The sequence below is a fragment of the Hevea brasiliensis genome, chromosome 6, assembly GCF_030052815.1.
Source record: "Hevea brasiliensis isolate MT/VB/25A 57/8 chromosome 6, ASM3005281v1, whole genome shotgun sequence".
Taxonomy (NCBI): Eukaryota; Viridiplantae; Streptophyta; class Magnoliopsida; order Malpighiales; family Euphorbiaceae; genus Hevea; species Hevea brasiliensis.
In genome coordinates, this window is record NC_079498.1 from 18,691,405 (window position 1) to 18,710,074 (window position 18,670).

General features: G+C 34.2%; 1 long non-coding RNA gene and 1 other non-coding gene across 7 annotated transcripts; both read left to right on the forward strand.

The window, feature by feature from the left end:
- The first annotated feature begins 223 nt into the window (after positions 1-223).
- On the forward strand, positions 224-3,484 carry LOC110664792 (uncharacterized). Of its 6 annotated transcripts, none has more exons than XR_009149447.1 (6): positions 224-359; positions 971-1,030; positions 1,654-1,868; positions 2,795-2,833; positions 2,913-3,002; positions 3,150-3,484. It is a non-coding gene; the product is annotated as an uncharacterized LOC110664792 (long non-coding RNA). The 6 variants fall into 6 exon arrangements; XR_009149443.1 differs by having other exon boundaries at positions 3,158-3,484; XR_009149445.1 differs by having other exon boundaries at positions 2,913-2,998.
- A 7,175-nt stretch (positions 3,485-10,659) lies between these two features.
- Positions 10,660-10,766, forward strand: LOC131181210 (small nucleolar RNA R71). The gene has a single exon (XR_009149838.1). It is a non-coding gene; the product is annotated as a small nucleolar RNA R71 (small nucleolar RNA).
- The last annotated feature ends 7,904 nt before the right edge of the window (positions 10,767-18,670 follow it).

Genomic DNA, 18,670 nt, shown 5'->3' on the forward strand with positions numbered 1-18,670 from the left:
AAAATATTTTTGTCAGTTAAAAATTCACCCACTCATTCATATGTTTGTAGAAGTGAGAGAGTTTGAAGTTTCTATTAATTTTTATTATAATAAATTAAAATTTTTATTTATTAATTTTTTTATAAGATTTTAATATTAGTTGCAATAGAATTTTTTATAAGAAAAATTATAAGTAAGATGGAGGATTTTAAATTTATAAAAATTTTAAAATTAATATAAATAATTAAAAGGACTCTTCACAAGTAAGGGCTCTTCATTATCGGCACCTGTTTGGCTCTCGTCTATCTTCTTCCGCTCTGGATTCTTATCACCTTTCACAGTCTGGATTCTTCTGGTCTCTGGTGCCCTCTTCGCATCTGGTAATTTCAATTGTTAATTTTATTAGGTTTTGGTTTATCATACTCTGAAGAATTATTTTCACTTTGTTATTTCTAAATGATGTGAATTTCTTAGATTTTGGTATTCAATTCATAACCATAGAAATAGAATTGTCCCATAAATGAAAAATAAGGATTCTTAGAACTTGAAATATATATATATATATATGTGTGTGCGCGCGCGCGCGCTTTTGTTTCCACTGGGTTTCTTGCAGCTGGAAATAGAATTTTACTTTTGGCTCTCATTCTGTTGTTAATTGGATGCGCAATTTGTAGAAATTGGTACTGACCTCTCTCTCTCTCTCTCTCTCTCTCTCTCTCTCTCTCTTTAAGATTGGGCATTTGTCTCTGCCTCCTCCAGTGAATGTCGAATCCTGAACAATTAATGAATCTAAAGTACTTATTCATGAAATCTCTCTTCTTCTCAGCTTTGATTTTCTAGCTCTTCTTTTATTTTTCTCTTTTTGATTCATTTAACTATTTACTTTGTCAAAGCATTTGGTTTTTTTAATTCACTTTGTTGTTCTTTTACTGAATTTAATTGCATTTGAATTCATTTTCTAATTTACTGGATTTCATTTTTCTTCTATCAGGTACAATTCTTATCTTCTTTCTAAGGCCTTATTTTGAAAACCAACAAGCTGATAAAAACTGTAAGTTAGAGGGAAGTTTTCACTAGAGCACTCTTTTCTTTCTGATATTTGAGATCAAATTGAGGGAATATTGAAAAATTGCTTGCACTTAGTTGAATGAAAATAGTCAGAATGGCCTTTAAACTTTGTTTCAGAAATTTTGTATAAATTAGCCATTGATAATATTTTAACGCATTGGCTTTGGCATTGATTTTTTATTATTATATTTGGGGGAAAGAATGATCGATTGGAGTAAGATTCACGGGTGTTTCACTATAAATTACAATATGTGGAACCCAAGGGTATTTCTTTTTCATTTTCTTTTTCTACTTCAAAAAAGAGCTAAAATTCTTGTTTAGGGGCCTTAGAATTGTTTATATTGTGGCAAGCCAGATCTGGGAAATTGATTGTACTGCCTAAATGAATATTAATTTAGTTGTTATACAATTTAGGATAAATATTTTACAATCTCCCACAAAGGAGAGTGAATCTTAATATGCTACTTGCTTACCTTGCTTCCAGTTTGGTTCTTCTCTTTGCTCATTATTACTTAAGCTTTCGACTTGGTTCTTTGATTATCCTTGGATTTCTTATAAAATTCTGTCTTCTTATTAATTGGGTGTATTATTTGTTGTCTTTGACAGAACGAAACCTTGATAGCAATTAAAGCTCCATGTGGCACTACTTTGGAAGTCTCAGATCCTGATGAGGTAATCCCATAAGCAGACGTCGGTCGATCAAGGAAAAAATGCATAATTTTTGTGCATGCATACTCAATATGGGCTATTAACTATCCCCAACGGAGATACATGATAGTCCTTAGAAGTACAATGGGTCCCATAGATGTTTATCTTGTCAGGTACTGTTCCTTCTTATGCGTTTTATATGACTGGTGAGACAAACTTCACATTAGTGGAATGGTTTATCCATTAAATTTTTTGAGACTTTTAAATAACTGTTCTGATCTCTCTACCCATTGCCCTTTCACATTAATTAATGGATCTGCAATTATTTTGAATGTTACCTATTGCTTGGATACGAAAGTCATGTACAACCTGCCTTCAGTTATGCATAAGCTCTTTATCAGTTTGTTGGTCCAAGTCTTTGATGGTTTGGAAAATTAGGAACAACAGCTCTTGCGGAAAGAATTTCTAATTTGATCCAAACAATTCAATTGATCAAAAGATATTAGATTGCATACATAAACTTGCAAAAATCGCTTTAAAGTGCCTAATGATTGACCTTGAATTAGTTTATCTAATATGGCTGTGATGAATTATTTGCCAGTGGTCTCTTCTTACTTCACTGAATCATCTCTAATGTATTTTTTACTTATTCTAGTGCCATATGGTAGTGTTGACAGTTAATGCACACACCCAAATGTGCGATATGGTAGTGTTGTAAAATGCATCTGTCATCACAAATAATCTTTAGATTGCAAAGGAGCTAAGAAATAATGTCACTTTAGTCATAAGGGCAGCATTGGTAGATTGTGCATAATTCAAAACAGTTGTTTCAGCACTCCTCAAGGCTGCAAGAAAGATTAATTTCAGAGATATTTCAAGCCAAATAGCCTGCAACTGAAAGGTGTAATGTGTTTAGACTGTCTATTATATGAGTTTAAACAATTTTAGTTGAATTACTTTATCCACTTGATTGACAATTTTAGTTGAATTTCTTTATCCACTTGATTGACAAACTCTGACTTTCACTTTCACTTTCTTTTTTTGTGCATTATAAATTCTTGGAATAATTGGAAAATGATTTTTGTCGATGGCCTTGCAGCAATCCAACAGGGTTCTCAATCAGCACATAATGTCATAGGTACTTGTTAATTACTCTCATTGAAACACCTAAACGATTATGTCCATTTTAGCTAATTATATTATTTCTTAACTTGCAGTAGCATTTGTTAGGCACCCTAGAATTCATGGCACCAGAATTATACGAATGGGATTACAATAAGCTTGTTGATGTTTACTCAATTTGGTAGGTGTGTTTTAGAGATGCTTACATCTGAATACCTTTATGGTGAATGTGTTAACCCGGCACAAATTTACAAGAAAGCGACTTTGGAAAATCATGATGCCAAGATTTATAATTATTATCAAGCTAGAGTATGACATTCACACCATTTCAGTTATGCAGGGAAAGCTTTCTGCTGCATTCTATCAGATTCAGGACTTAAAGCAGAGCGGCTTATTGATGCCTATCATACATTCAACTACCAAGAAGATGATGGGACTAATCATCCTTTCAATTCTTTCTCCTTTTGTTCATTATCTCAAGCATCCCTTACCCATTCAATTTCTGAGAATTTGATGTTTAATCCATTTATTGTGGAATGTGGAATTAGAAAACCATCAAATATATGTATATAAATTATTTTTCTCAATAGTATAGAGAATTTAATATTTTCATGACATTAATTTGTACAAGTTCATTACAATTTATAATATCAAGATTAAATGCAAATTGGTATGAAAAATTTGTTGCAAATTTTAATTTTTTTTTTTTTTTTTTTTTTTTTTTTTTTTTTTTGTGGAGCACATATTGCTCATGATTTTTTTTTCTATTAATATAATTTTTAGTGGGAAAATTTTTATTATTAGTGGGGAATTTATTTGTCAACTAAATGTTGTTTTTTTATGACGAAAATTTATTTTGCCTTTGAGGGTTGATTTTTTGTGGTGAAAATTTATTTCACCACTAAAATTAATGTTTAGTGGTGGCCTTTTACTTCACTGCTAAAACCTTTTGTGACATTTTTTTAGCTAACTAGTGGCAATTTTAAGATTCATCATTATAGTTTTTAGTGGCGAAATTTGGGGTTTTAGTGGTGAATTTCTCTCCCCCCAACAAAAGACCTGTTTTGTTCCAGTGTCAAAATATGATTTGAGTTTGATTTATATTATAATTATAATTTTTATTATAATTATTTGAAGAAAAGTATAAATGTTTGATTTTTAGTTTGTTTTATAAATATTGGTTTTTTAAAAAATAAAAATTATGGTTTTTTTATATAAAAAGAGGAAATTATAATTTTAATGAACTCTTATTTATAAACTTTTGTTTTGATTTGCAATAAAGAAAAAAAAACTTAATTAAGTAGAAGTAACTACAATTAAGACTATGAATTTAAACTTATATAAATTCAAAATTAACTTAAATAAATTATAATAAATTATTTATAAAATTTTAAATAATTTAAAAATTAAGAATATTTTGTCCGATCTAAAGTTTACCCTCTTATTCGTACATTCATATATAATTATAGATAAATGGATTATAGATTATAGATATAGATAGATTATAGATATATTCTTAATTTATATAAAATACTTTTAAGAGGTTATTTTTATAATTTTTTAACTTTACAAATAATTTTATTTTTGTGTTAACTATATAGTACAATAGTAATTTGTCATTTCTATTTTCTAAACATCTTTATCCATTCATTTTTTTTTTCAAATTCGTTATAATATATATAATTATTTTATTTTATTACATTTAAGTCAATAATTAAATTAATTATAGCGTACAAATTTTCTTAAAAATTTTAACTAATTAAAACATAGTATTCCATAAATCTTTTCTATAAAATGATTTATAAATTAATAAATATTTTTTATTTATGTAATTAACTTTATTAATATTAAAATTTTACTTTTAATTAAAATAATTAAATTATATATGTATAAATAAAAAATATAACTTATATACTATAATTGCACGTACCTTAAAAGCTTGTGAGAATATATATATATATATATATATATATATATATATATATATATATATATATATATATATATATATATATATATATTTTCCCTAATTATATAGTAATTTGGCTGGACAACGAATTTTTGATTAAGCTAGACAACAAATTTTTGATTAAGTGAAAAAATATTTTATTGTTACGACCCAAACTATGGGCCGGACCGGCATTAGGACCTGGGCCAGTCTAAAGCCCCCAAGGCCCGTAGTAAGCCTAACTATTCCTCAACCCAATCCTAAGGCTCATTTGAGCTCAATTTCAAAAATTCAATCGGATAGAGTTTCGCCATAAAATAGACCATTCAACGGGGAGTTTTGACTTGCCTGACCTATAAACACAATATAAAATAAATTGGGGAGCTCAGCTCACCCTCCACATAATCAAAATGTCATAACTCAAATGGGAGCTCAGCTCCCTCATTCAATACCATTATGCATACAGTTAATAATTTTATAGGTCCAACATAACTTTTATAATACAGGTCCAAAATAAAAATAAGTACTTCTAACACATGTGGAGTCTAAAATTTAACTCAATTGTACAAAATACATTAAATACTATTAATGGACCTGCAAAGAAGAAGAGTAGGTTAGCCACAACAAATAATCCTCCTGTAGCCTAGAAAAATAGATGAACAGGAGTAAGCGTTCGACTCAGAGAGTAAAATACTAATTTTAACCATAATTTCTATAGCTATCTAAAGCTAATGCATCCTAAGGAATGAAAATGCAACATCATTATAATTTTCATACAAACCACATCATAGCAGTAAAAAGGCAATTTAGAGCACTCACCTACCCAACACTGTACAAACAGTACATATATGGGAGTGATCCCCTATACAGCTCTTTTAATCCAACCTCTGCCAGCAAGTGTCACTCAAGCTGGACTTTCACTTAATAAACCAAATGCGGGGTCCTAGCGAGTGTCTCTCAAGCCGTGTCTACCCGAACTTACCTATAAAGGACTGAGTCCCAATGAGTGTCTCTCAAGCCATGTCTACTCATCATGTCCATGTCCAATACCATACCACACGCACGCCAACGCACCACACTGCTCCAAATTACCACAAATAATATCCATGGCACTTCATCAATTATGAATGTGATGGCTGTCGAATCCACCAGAAATTAAATTGATTGAAATCACCAATTATGAAATATTTTCTGTAGTAAGTGGTAAATCCAGGTCGAACCCTAGAGACTGAATTATTAAATTTCATGCACTTGTGTAATGGAAAAAGAAACAAAGGTTTGGGGGGGGGGGGTTATTAATTCACAATCCAAAGAAGAAATCAAAAATCCAAAATTAAGATCTAAAAATAAGAAACTCTCCAATTAAATAAACTTCAGTCCAAGGTAATTCGCATTTTAATGCATTGATTTGATCATAAACAAAAGAAATACAATTATATCTTATTGAATACTTAACGTAAATTTACCAAATAGCGAGGTGAACACCTAACTTCTCTATACTCATCAATTCGAGCCCAGCACTCTTATTGACTCTAATTATTAACTGAGTTGGTATTAAGCAATCCTCATCAAATTATAACTGCTTTAAGAAAAGGAAGTAGTTAAGTTGAATAACAATTTATGAAGCATAAATAATTTAATCCACCCTATTGTTTCCTTAGGTTATTATCGAAAACTTGGATCATAATCAATAAAACCTAATTGCTACTCATGTTCAATCTTGAACAACAATTACGAATTATGAAGATGAACTAACAATTGATCAAATCAAACAATTAACTAATAGGCCTTTTTAGCAAATCATTCAACAGATAAAAAACAATTAAATAAAAAAATAATAGATATTCAAAAAGACATAAATTAAATTAAGAACCTAGTCTCACAAATCACACATAGGAACTTGAATCCCTTGAACTGAATTAAAAACTTAGCCACTTATGTTCATGGCTTACAAAAAAATAAAGAAAAATAAATAAGAAATCTAAAAAGAGAATGGAGAATGAAAGCCTTCAAATGGAGAATGAAGGTCTGAATTGGGATGCTTTTAGCTACTGCCCAAAGATGTGTTTATAATAAAAAACCTAATCCCAAAGATAGAAACTAAACTAGGAAAAGTTTTGAAATTCAAAAAGGCAGATTTTCAGCCTACATTCACGTTTCTAGAATCAAGGCCGATTTTCAGCGACTTTCTTTCCGAATCTACCTCTTCCCTCTTCAGGAAAGCTGTAGCCCTATTTCTTAGCTTTCCTTACTCATTTGCCCAAATCCTCTACAGCCGAAGTTATGGCCCAAAAACCAAGACTGGTTCAGACAGACAGTCCAGCCCATAGTAACGACTTCATTGCCGTTTTTGTCAATTAAAATGGCCTCATCTTGCATCCAGCCCTTCATAGAAGTTGTAGAGGTGGCTCTTAAGGTTCAATTGGGCTTGGCCTTGCTTCATTTGGATGTCTGAAACTCCAGATACAAAATAAATACTGAAACTGGTCGTGATACATTGAGTTTGGGCTTTTGCAATAGATCCATAACTCATTTTATCAACCTTGGAGACTGATTTGGGCTTTGGTCCCTCTTTATCATTTGAAGTGCTCTATCTTAACTTTTCAATGGATTAAACAACACTCAAATTGGAGATCCACAACTTTAGAAACACCTGAAAAATACAACAAAGGTAAAATGCTAAAAATTTCTCCATTTAACACAATTATTCCACAATTATCTAAAAATATACCTAGATGATAAATATATTTTAACCAGCTGAATTAAGCGTAAAAACACACTAAAAACACTAAATGTGATGGGAGTAAAATTAATAAATTATGCACTTATCAAATTCCTCCACACTTATTCCATGCTTGTCCTCAAGCATGACTTAAACTCTCAATCAACTCCACTTAGAAGTTCCTTAACTTCACCCTATCACAACATTCTCTAACAAAAGATTAAAAATTTGAAAAAAGAGGCAAGTAAGGTAATAACCATTATAACAAATTCCATCAACACGATATTAACAATTTTCCAACACAAAACAAAAGGCTTGAAATCAATGAAGCTCACACAATTAAAGTTCCATAAAATTTTTAAGTCAATACACACCAAAACACAAGGTTAATTTATCAAGGCACAACAATTATAGGTCTTTACAAATCTTAGGGGAGATAGAAATGCCCCCTTTTTTTATTTATTTGAAATTGGTACTTCTCTCCTGTTACAGTTACTTTTTTTTTTCTCTTATTTCAATCGTCACATTCAGAAAAGTACCTTGCTCATATCCTAGCTAGCTTTTGGCCTGAGAATCAACATGGGGTTCATGAAGACCCCTGGTTAGTTTACTTAACTAAAATAGCGGAGCAATTTTCAAGTTCAACCTTTTAACTCCCCCAATTTGTGCATCTACATATTATAAAGTGCCCTGATAGATTTAACAAAGTTCTGAATTATGCATGACATTAGTTTAAAGCACACATAACTAATCATTTCACCATTAAATCAAATCTAAATGATTTATGCAGAAAAAATTGCTATATGGTATGAAGAAGAGAGAAAGTCCATCATTAAAGTTACTATTACCTTGCCTAAAATCTCAAATTTTCAATCTAAAATAGAAAAGTCATTTTAAGGACAAAACACTTCTCTCAGAGAGTTAATAAAGAATCATGAATCAAGCTTATGAGAACAAATTTTATTTTATTTTTATTTATTATTTTTATTATTTTTTATTATTTTTTAATAATTTTTTTTAATAAAAAAATTGCAGCAACAAATTTCTCTTCTCCCACACTTAAAACTTACATTGTCCTCAGTGTAAAGCCCAAATGCAAAAGAAAAGAAAAAACAAATGCTAGAAAATAAAATAAAATAAGGGAAAGAAAATAAATTTGATTGTGGCTAACAAGCCACCCATGGGTTGCCTCCCAAGAAGCGCTTTTGTTTATCGTCGTTAGCTCGACATGGCAAAGCTCCTTAATCCACTGAATTCTCCTGAAACCCCTCATAAAATGGCTTGAGTTCATGACCGTTGACCTTGAACACTTTGTTAGTTCCTAAACTTTTAATTTCAATTGCACCATAAGGAAACACATTAGTAACAACAAAGGGTCTAATCCAATGAGAACGCAACTTACCAATCATCAGCTTCAATATGGAATTATACAATAAAACTTTTTGCCCAATCACAAACTGCTTCCTTAGTTTATCATGGAATGCCTTTGTCTTTTCTTTATAGATCCTAGAATTCTCATAAGCCTTAAGGCGAATTTCCTCTAATTTATGCAATTGTGATTTTCTTTCTAACTCATCCTTAAAAACATCCTGCACAAATGTATCAACAACATTAATAGAAAAGACAGAATGATCATCAGTAGGATACTTCATGACATCAAAGATATTAAATTTGACAGTCTCTCCATCAAACTCCATAGTTAAGGTACCCTCATCCACATCAATTTTTGTCTTGGTAATTTTTAGGAAAGGTCTTCCAAACAAAATCAAAGCTGACTTTGATGTGGGAACACTATCATCCTCTATGTCTAGAATGTAAAAATCAGCAGGAAAAATAAATCCTCTAACCTGCACCAACACATCCTCAACTACTCCCAATGGGTAAGCATTAGAACGATCAGCTAACTGAATAATGACACTGGTTTCTTTCAAAGGACCTAAATTTAAAGTTTGAAAAACTGAATTTGACATAACATTAATAGATGCTCCTAAATCTGCCATTGCACTTTCAAATTTAGAATCACCTATTCTACAGGGAATAGAAAACGAACCTGGATCCTTACACTTAGGGGGTAATTTTCGCTGAATTAGTGCTGACACATTTTCCCCCACATTGATCTTCTCATTATTCCTCAACTTGCGCTTTGTAGTGCATAACTCCTTAAGGAATTTAGCATACTTGGAAAGTTACTTGATCGCATCAAGTAAAGGTATATTCACCTCCACCTTCCTGAAAGTCTCCAAAATTTCTTTCTCTTATTCTTTTTTTTTTTTAATTTTTAGCCAACCGGCATGGGAATGGAGGAAGAACAGAATTATTAACCTTATTCAGTTTAGTTTCAGTATTTACCTCAACTTTAGGAACTTCAGACTCTTTTTCTCCTTGCTTCTTCTTTGGTTCATATGGAGTCTGGTTATCAACTTCTTTCCCACTCCGCAATAGTATCGCACTTGCATTTTCTCTGGGGTTCATGATTGTTTGTGATGGGAGCTTTCCAGAACCTTGAGCTTCCAGCTTACTCACAGATGAGGCTAATTGACCAATCTGCCTCTCTATGTTTTGAATGCTATTTTTGGTCTCCTGTTGAAACTGCTGTGTATTGTTAGCCAAAGCCTTAACAATTTCATCAAGTGACATACCTTGATTTGAGGGAGGCGGAGGTGGTAGATTCACTTATCTTCGCTACTGGTATCGATTTTGCACCGGTTGATTCCCATAACTCAAATTGAGATGATCTCGCCATCCTGGATTATAAGTATTAGAAAAGGGATCATACATGTGTTGTGGCTGTCCATAATTTCCTACTGCATTAACATGTTGCATTGATTCATCCTCTTGTAATGCAGGACACATGTCAGTAGCATGACCCGAACCCGAACAAATCCCACATACCTTAACAGTTTGCATTGTCCCTACAGCCAACTGCCTCACCAAAGAAGTTAAATAAGAAATTTGTTTCTCAAGGTTAGATGTACTTACCTCATTAACCTTCATAGGTGTGTGATCCATTCTCATTCCAAACTGTTGAGAATTTGCTACCATGTTAGTAATCAGCCTCCTTGCCTCTTCTGGTGTCTTGTCAACCAACACTCCTCCACTGGCAGCATCTATCATACTGCAGTCCATTGGTAGAAGTCTCTCATAGAAATATTGAATCAATAGTTGCTCACTTATTTGATGATGGGGACAGCTTGCACAGAGCTTCTTAAATCTCTCCTAATAGTCATACAAACTCTCTCCATTGTACTACCGGATGCCTCAAATTTCTTTTCTTAGGTTGTTAGCACGGGAGGCAGGAAAATACTTCTCCAGAAATATCTGCTGCATCCCATTCTACGAGTTGACAGATCCGGAAGGAAGGTAATACAACCAATCCTTAGTTGTGCCTTCCAGTGAGAAGGGAAAAGCTCGAAGCTTGATTTGATCCTCTGAAACTCCTTGAGGTTTCATGTTGGAACACACAATATGAAATTCCTTTACATGCTTATGTGGATCCTCACCTGCAAGACCATGAAATTTAGGCAACAAATGGATTAGTCTAGATTTCAACTCAAAAGCAACATTTAAAGCAGGGTATTGGATACACAAAAGCCGTTGGTTTAGATCAAGAACAGTCAATTCTTTCAAGGTTCTAGCAGCCATGGTTTCATTTTTGGAATTTTATTCTGAATTCGAATCCGAACTTAACTCTTTTGGAGATTGGACTCCTTCAGATGTACTCGGAATCTGCCTAACTTGCTTAGCTAATTTTCTCAATCATTTAGCTGTTTTTTCTACTTCTGGATCAAAGATCAACTCACCAGATTGAGAAATTCTTGTCATAAACAAAAAGAAATCAAAGTAAAAACAGGAAAATGCCTCAAAACCCTAAAAAACAATTGAATTTGGCCTCAAGAGGGTGGGACCAAGGAATCCTATGTATTGATTGGTCTTGATCAGAGCGTCGTATCCTTCAAAATAGGTATGAACCGCCCTCCAAATTCAACCAAAATTCTTAATGAACAGTAACACCGTAAATTTTTTTTTTAAAAAAAATCTGAAAATAGCAACACTTCACAAATAGAATTAACAAGAAAATATCCTAACACTAAAAACACGAATTCTAATAAATTTCAGTCCCCAACAACGGCGTCAAAATTCTTGATGGCTGTCGAATCCACCAGAAATTAAATTAATTGAAATCACCAATTATGAAATATTTTTTGCAGTTAGTGGTAAATCCAGGTCGAACCCTAGAGACTGAATTATTAAATTTCGTGCACTTGTGTAATGGAAAAAGTAACAAATGTTGGGGGGGGGGGGGCTGTTAATTCACAATCCAAAGAAGAAATCAAAAATTCAAAATTAAAATCTAAAAATAAGAAACTCTCCAATTAAAAAAACTTCAGTCCAAGGTAATTCGCATTCTAATGCATTGATTTGATCATAGACAAAAGAAATACAATTATATCTTATTGAATACTTAGCGTAGATTTACCAAATAACAAGGTAAACCCCTGACTTCCCTATACTCATCAATTCAAGCCCAGCACTCATATTGACTCTAATTATTAACTAAGTTGGTATTAAGCAATCCTCATCAAATTAATAACTGCTTTAAGAAAAGGAAGTAGTTAAGTTGAACAACAATTTATGACGCATAAATCATTTAATCCATCATATTGTTTCCTTAGGTTATTATCGAAAACTTAGATCATAATCAATAAAACCTAATTGCTACTCATGTTTAATCTTACACAACAATTACGGATTATGAAGATGAACTAGCAATTGATCAAATCAAACAATTAACTAATAGGCCTTTTTAGCAAATCATTCAACAGATAAAAAATAATTAAATCAGAAAACAATAGATATTCAAAAAGACATAAATTAAATTAAGAACCTGGTCTCACAAATCACACATAGGAACTTGAATCCCTTGAACTGAATTAATAACTTAGCCACTCATGTTCATGGCTTACAGAAAAATAAAGAAGAAATCTAAAAAGAGAATGGAGAATGAAAGCCTTCAAATGGAGAATGAAGGTCTAAATTGGGATGCTTTTAGCTGATGTCCAAAGATGTATTTATAGTAAAAAACCTAATCCCAAAGATAGGAACCAAACTAAGAAAAGTTTTGAAATTCAAAAAGGCAAATTTTCAGCCTGTATTCACGTTTATGGAATCAAGGCCAATTTTCAGCGACTTTCTTTCCGAATCTGCCTCTACCCTCTTCAAGAAAGTTGTAGCCCTATTTCTTAGCTTTCCAACAGGTACTCATTTGCCCAAATCTGAGGTATACAGCCCAAGTTATGGCCTAAAAATCGAGACTGGTTCAGATAGATGGTCCAGCCCATAGTGACGACTTTATTGCCATTTTTGTCAATTAAAAGGGTCTCATCTCACATCCAGCCCTTCATAAAAGTTGTAGAGGTGGCTCTTAAGGTTCAATTAGGCTTGGCCTTGCTTCATTTGGATGTCTGAAACTCCAGATACAAAATAAATTGAATTTGGGCTTTTACAATAGATCCATAACTCATTTTGTCACCCTTGGATACTGATTTGGGCTTTGGTCCCTTTTTATTATTTGAAGTGCTCTATCTTAGCTTTTCAATGGATTAAACAACACTCAAATTGGAGACCCATAACTTTAGAAATACTTGAAAAATACAGCAAAGGTAAAATGCTAAAAATTTCTCCATTTAACACAATTATTCCACAACTATCTAAAAATATGCCTAGATGATAAATATATTTTAACCAATTGAATTAAACATAAAAACACACTAAAAATACTAAATGTGATGGGAGTAAAATTAATAAATTATGCACTTATCAGAATGTAATATAAAATGTGCCTAGTGTTTAACTACATAGATACATATTTATAAATGATGCATGGACATGCTTGAACATATAATAATATCGAAATTATAATTAAAATTAATATTTTACTCATAGACTTAACCGTGTTCACTGTGGCGACTGGAAGGAGGAGGTAAGCTGTCCCAACTCACCTGACAAATTTCATTACAAATATTTAATATATTTGACTCGATAAAACCTTGGAAAAGACCAATGAAATCCTAAGTCGTGCCGAAAATTCAACAGAGTCTCCCCTATATCTAAGACATACTCAACCTGCAAAAGGGTTCAAAATGCACTTTTATATCCACAATCCAAACATCCACAACTCAATCACATCGCATGACCCCTCCTAGGCTCACCCAAACAGTCAATAATCACAATTTGAAAAATTATAATTTAGTCCCTACATTTACCCCTTTTGTAAAACTACCCAAATGAGCTCTAAAAATTCTAAAACTTTACCCCGCGGTCCTTAGCAATATTATAGAGCTAATGCAAAAGAAATTATATTTTTCTAACCTACCACGAATATTTTATAGATTTTTAATCAAAATTAGGCACTAGATAATTAAGAAAATGAGGGTTTGGGTTTACCTATGCCAATTCTGATCTTAGAGACACGTCCGAGACGTGTGAAAACAGTGGGGTAGCCTATAACCTTGACCCGATTCGGCGACATTTTCAGTAGCCTGTCAGCCCGGCTCAAAATTGCAGACCCGAGCAACTGTTGAATTTTTGTGAATTGAAGGTACCTATGCGAAGCCCACAACACGAGGGTTAGTATATAAGTTTTACTAAATTTTCTAAGCTCATTTAATACTCGAAAAAATATTGTGAAGTCTCATGGGACCCACCGAAAAATTGTGTCGAAAAAATTTGAAATGGGTATTGTCGCGAAGCTCTCAATGAGGGGAGCACTTTGGTACTCTCGGATTTTTGGTGGGGTTTACGGTTTTTGAGAAATCTAGCCCGAAAGTCAAAATGAGCTAAAACTTTCTAGACAAAAATCATACAAACCGCTCAATGGATTTTGGTGTTCTTGGTGTTTATGGAAAGCTCTCGAGGTGTAGATGAGTTTTGGCACAAGACCCGGTCCAGTCGGTGGCCGGATCGGCTGGATTTTGGCCAGGAAGACAAAGCGGCGCGCTGCACGCATAAGCACCTTTGGGTGCATTTTTTCTGGCACTACAGGCAGCGGCAAGCAAGGGAAAAGGGCTGAGGTTGTGCGCCGGCGAGTTGGGGAGGCTAGGGCGACGGTGGGGCAACGAGGGGAGGAGAGAGGAGAGAGAAAATGAGAGAGAGAGGGAGGGTGTCGGGGGCACGCGAAGAAGAAGAGGAAGAAGAAAAAAGAAAATGGGTTGATCCGATGCGACCAGTTCGATCCGGTCCAGTTCGATTCGGGCGATTCGATTTAAGATCCCCGAAATTAAATTTTTACTCTGCCCTGGGACCAAAAACGAGGCCCAAAAATTTCGAAAAAATTCTAGAAAACTTAGAAAAATTCATAGAGTCTAAATATATTTTTAGTTTTGCCATGTGGTCTTTAAATTAATTTTTAAAAATCATCAAAGTTTTATATTTTCAGAAATCGAACCCGATTTCTAAAATTCAAAAAATTTCAAATAATTTTCCAAAATTTAAATAAAATAAAATATTAATTTCTACCCATAAAATAATTAATTTAAAAATTAGGGGTGTTACATTTTTCTCTCCTTACAGAAAATTCGTCCTCGAATTTTTACACAAGACAGAATAAAAGAATAGAATTACACATTGAATAAATAAGGGTATTTGCTACGCATGTCCCGCTTTAACTCCCGGGTGCATTCCTCCACTGACTTGCTCCTCCACAAAATCTTAACCATTGGGATCTGTTTTGATCTTAGTTGCCTCACTTGGTAGTCCACTATGGCTATAGGCTGCTCCTCAAACGTCAAGTCTTCTTTCAACTCTACTACATCCGGCTGTAACACATGAGAAGGATCAGGTATGTATTTCCTGAGCATGGAGATGTGAAATATAGGATGAACATGAGAATGGTTGGTGGGTAACTCCAACCGATAGGCAACTGTTTCAACTCTATTAGTAACCTTAAAAGATCCAATATACCGAGGTGCCAACTTGCCCTTCTTTCCAAATCTCAAGACTCCCTTCATAGGAGAAACCTTCAGGAATATGTAATCGCCTACTGCAAACTCTACATCTCTCCATCTGGGATCTGCATAACTCTTCTACCTACTGAAAGCTATTTTTAATCGTTCCCTGATTAATGGAACCATCTCTAAAGTGTACTGCACTAGGTCTACATCATGCACCTTCGCTTCTCCCATTTCCGTCCAACACAAAGGAGACCTATACTTTCTGCCATATAGCCCCTCATAGGGTGCCATCCCAATGCTGGAATGATAACTGTTGTTGTAGGCAAACTCTACCAAGGGTAGCTGATCATTCCATTGACCTCCAAAATCCAAAAAACACATGCGATGCATGTCTTCCAGTGTTTGGATTGTCCTTTCGGACTGCCAGTCTGTCTGAGAGTGGAAGGCGGTACTAAAGTTTAATTGCGTGCCAAGTGCCTCTTGCAGCTTTCTCTAAAACCTAGAAGTGTGAACTTGGGCCCTTTGTCAGATATTATGGAAGAAGGAACTCCATGCAATCTGACTATTTCTCGAATATAGAGATGGGCATACTATGCAATAGAATATGTGATTTTCACAGGCAAGAAATGAGCTGATTTAGTCAGACGATCTACAATTACCCATATCGAATCATATCCCCGTGTGGTACCATCATGCATATAGTTAATAATTTTACAAGTCCAACATAACTTTTATAATATAGGCCCAAAATAAAAATAAGTACTTCTAACATATGCGGAGTCTAAAATTTAACTCAATTGTACAAAATACATTAAATACTATTAATAGACCTGCAAAGAAGAAGAGCAGATTAGCCACAACAAATAACCCTCCTGTAGCTTGGAAAAATAGATGAATAGGAGTGAGCGTTCGACTTAGTGAGTAAAATACTAATTTTAACCACAAATTCTATAGCTATCTAAAGCTAATGCATCCTAAGGAATGGAAATGCAACACCATTATAATTTTCATACAAACCACATCATAGCAGTAAAAAGGCAATTTGGAGCACTCACCCACCCAACACAATACAAACAGTACATATATGGGAGCTGATCCCCTATACAGCTCTCTTAATCCAACCTCTGCCAGCGAGTGTCTCTCAAGCCGAACTTTCGCTTAATAAACCAAATGCAGGGCCCCAGCGAGTGTCTCTCAAGCCGTGTCTACCCCGACTTATCCATAAAAGGACTAGGTCTGTAACACCTTAGGCAAATCCCACATCGAAAAAACACGGGAGAGATGCTGGGTTCATAAGTTGATAGTTCGTAACCCCTATTGACGCGTTTTAAAACCGTGAGGGCTTCGGCCCAGAGCGGACAATATCACTAGTGGGCCGGGCCGTTACATTTGTGGTATCAGAGCCGCTCCGCGTGCAATCTTGAACGATGGTGGGGCAAACCTCAGCGAGGACGCTGAGTCCCATAAGGGGGGTGGATTGTAACACCCTAGGCAAATCCCACATCGACAAAATACGGGAGAGATGCTGGGTTCATAAGTTGATACTTCGTAACCCCTATTGACGCGTTTTAAAACTGTGAGGGCTCGGTCCAGAGCGGAAAGCTAGTATATAGGACCCCAGTAGAGAGATTTAGAAATGATGAGCAGTTTAGGAGAGACAGGCAGTGCAAGAGAGGGTTTGGACCTGGCCAGTCCAGCGCAGCTGCTATAGAGAGCAAGAGACCCAGGGGGTCTCTGGGTTAGATTCAGAGCAGAGAACAGAGGCAGAGGTTCCTATTTGCCTCGAGGAGAGGAGGTCAGATGAGTGTATCAATTGACAATTTTGCGGGTCCTATAGCATGGAGATCAATCCCGATGCCAGTTTTTACACATTGTAGGAAGAACCACAGAGGAAAGTGTAGATTACTAACAGGTGGATGTTTCAGATGTGGGTCCATAGAGTATTTTTTTTTGAGAGATTGCCCATGGAGGAGTGCTCCCACAGCTCCACCACAGACTCAGAAGTCTGCCCCGACAGTACAGAGGGGTAGAAGACCGATGAGACCAGAGGTAATTGGTACATCTCAGAGAGCTTCTAAGACTATAGAACACCCCGAGGCTGAAGTAGCATCCTACGTGTACGCTATGGCTCGAGAAGAGCCAAATCCGGTAGATGTTATCAGAGGTACATTTCCTAATTATAATACCTTTAAGTATGTATTGATAGACCCTAACTATGTTCACCCCTATATATGCATTGTACCTCCTGTTGAAAGAGGATACCGATAGATGGGTCAGAAGATGACATACTTGTCACCAACCCTTTGAACCATAAGGTTATGGTAGATTATCAACCGAAAAGGATCGTATCAAAGATAATAGATGGAAATGAGAAGGAGGCTGTATATGAGATGAAAGAAGATGAGTACAGAACTGGTTGAAAAAAAAAAAAAAAGAGTTAGTCTATTGGGATTATACCGTGGTGATTATGCAATGCTCTTGATGTTTGTGCTGTAAGCTGCAGATTACAGTACCGACTTGGGACTATTGTGTAGAGCTACGTATTTTCAATAGTAAATCGAGATAAGGATAAGATTGTAGAATAAGGATTAATAAGACAGACTAAAAAAAAAAAAAAGTAAAGTATTATAACACAAAAAGGTGAAAAGACAAGGAGATAGCGGTCCCTCGATTAATTACACTATGTAAATTTCGAGGACAAAATTTTATTTAAAGGGGAAGAATTGTAACGACCTCACCGTAGGTAGTCCGTACATTTTACTGTTCCGACGACTAATGTCTGTTCGGACAGTCAGGATGTCTGGAACTACACTTAAACTATAGTGAGGAGGCATAAATTAATGAAATAAATATTAAAAAAATATAGGAAAAATTTTGAGAAATAAAATAAAATTTAGAGAATTTATTAATTGGTATAAAAAAATAAAAATAATCCGATGAGCACCATGAAAGGCATTTTGGTCATTTCACCCTTAGAGGTGAATTTTGACTTAAATGTCAAATTAAAATTTGGAAATAGAATAATTAATACAAATTAATTTTATGAATTTGAATTTGAAAAATGAGAAGAGAAAGAAGAAGAAAAGAAAAGAAAAGAAAAGGAAAGAACAGAAAAGAAAGGAAATAGATTTATGAAATTTAAAAACAATAATTATAGAATATATATATATATATAAGACACAAGAGACAAAAATTCACCAACCACAAGTCTTCTTCATTTCCTCTTCTCTCTCT